We start from the raw sequence: 1652 nt of genomic DNA, 5'->3' as shown, positions 1-1652 counted from the left end.
GCATAAGTAAATAAAATAAATTCTTTATATTTTTAAGATCTCATTGACAAAGGTAATATTTATTATGTGGTTTTCAATGAGTATAATCAGATAGTTTGAAGAATTTAATCCATTTCAATTGAAAATAGTTCAGAAAGCACTGAAATGTGAGAAAATCATCTTATTCTCACTGTGACTGATTTTCATGGAACAAATCCTTAAACATATTACAGAATCTTAAGCACAGAAATCCAATCTCATAATTTACCAGACATGTTTATTCTGAAGACCCCAATATTTATAGTTTATTCATGAGATATCTCTTTAAAATTAGACATATCTGTTTTCTTGCTTTTCATTTCCTTTGAAAGTCCCACAGGAATCATAAACAAATAATGCTTAAAAAACAGTCATGGTCATGTTCTTTAATATAGGCTGCACTTTTATTTCCTCATTTTTCAGATACCCAAAGAAGAAACCAGTGTGACCCTTATAGATATTTTCTCTTATACATTATTCTATTTTTAATACACTATTTCTTGATAATTCCAATTACCACGGTATTATTTTATCTCTCAAATTTTTGGGGGGGTCCTTAACAGTTTAATATTATTTATGTCATTTTAAAAACATTGGTCCATTAAATCATGTAAAAATAAGTATGCAAAAATTTTACAAACGAAACATACTGTAAATATGTTTAAGGATAAAAATTAACTGGAATTCTGGATTTTTCAGTCATTTCCTTATTATGCTATGGCAGTCAAGTAATCCTTAACTTCAGTTGGAGTAAGCCTCCTAAATCCAGTTTCTTTGCAGATTCCAACTTCTGTTATATTCCGTCATTCGTACTTCAGAGCTTTCCTTTAGGGTTTATATGGCTGCATTAATAGCATCTTCAAGTCTAGACCTTTGTTTTAGCTCTTCTCAAGGAAGTTTTCCCATCCACATAGTTCTGTCCGACTGCTGTGGCTTCCCAGGCAAAGTAAGCTCCAGATGGATCTGACTGGAAAAAGAATGGTGGCTCCTCATCCCAACCACAGATTAGTAAAGAAACTCCAAATGGACAAACACCACCTGACTGGCTATATTCTTCTTCACAGAAACTACTCTCTATACCAGCTGAGCTGTGGGAATGGGTTCTTGGTAAACAAGATAATGTTGCTCAGCTAGTTTTCCAGCTGTGTGCACAAGCACTCTAGTCTGGGTCCATGCCACTATACACCAGGCCTATAGGTTTATGTGCACATCACTCATCATACAAAATGGATTTCTATTCCTTCTCCGTTGCTAATACCACCTCATTTACAGCTTTAATTCGCACCGAAGGGGCTCCTCCAGCTACAGCAGCCAAAGCATGCCCAATCTGGACTAATTTACCAGACAGGCTGAATGTAGTCAAAGAAGAGCCATAAACTCGCTCTGACATCTTTACCAGAGAGCCAAAGCATGTTCACACACCTGTTCACTGCAGCCGCTTCTTTCTCTCTTAATTCTTGTTTCCCTATCCAGACTTGCCATACTTGACTGCATTTACCTTACTTCAGAGAGCCTATATAAAATGTCGATCCAAACATATCAGTTATTTTAAAACCATTCAAAATAACCTAGAGAGATGTTCTTCCTCAGGTATATCCCCCTAAAACCCATTATTTTTATTGCAATTAAATTGA

The 1652-nt window shown here is 35.3% G+C and overlaps 1 pseudogene across 1 annotated transcript; it reads right to left on the bottom strand.

Annotated features, from left to right (window-relative positions):
• Window positions 1-728: 728 nt before the first annotated feature.
• On the bottom strand, window positions 729-1408 carry LOC307103970 (proteasome subunit alpha type-2-like; annotated as a pseudogene). The gene has a single exon. The product of its transcript is annotated as a proteasome subunit alpha type-2-like (transcript).
• Between the last annotated feature and the right edge of the window lie 244 nt (window positions 1409-1652).

This window comes from Cnephaeus nilssonii (assembly GCF_951640355.1).
Source record: "Cnephaeus nilssonii genome assembly, chromosome: 8".
Taxonomy (NCBI): domain Eukaryota; kingdom Metazoa; phylum Chordata; class Mammalia; order Chiroptera; family Vespertilionidae; genus Cnephaeus; species Cnephaeus nilssonii.
This window is presented reverse-complemented; position numbering and strand designations above follow the sequence as displayed.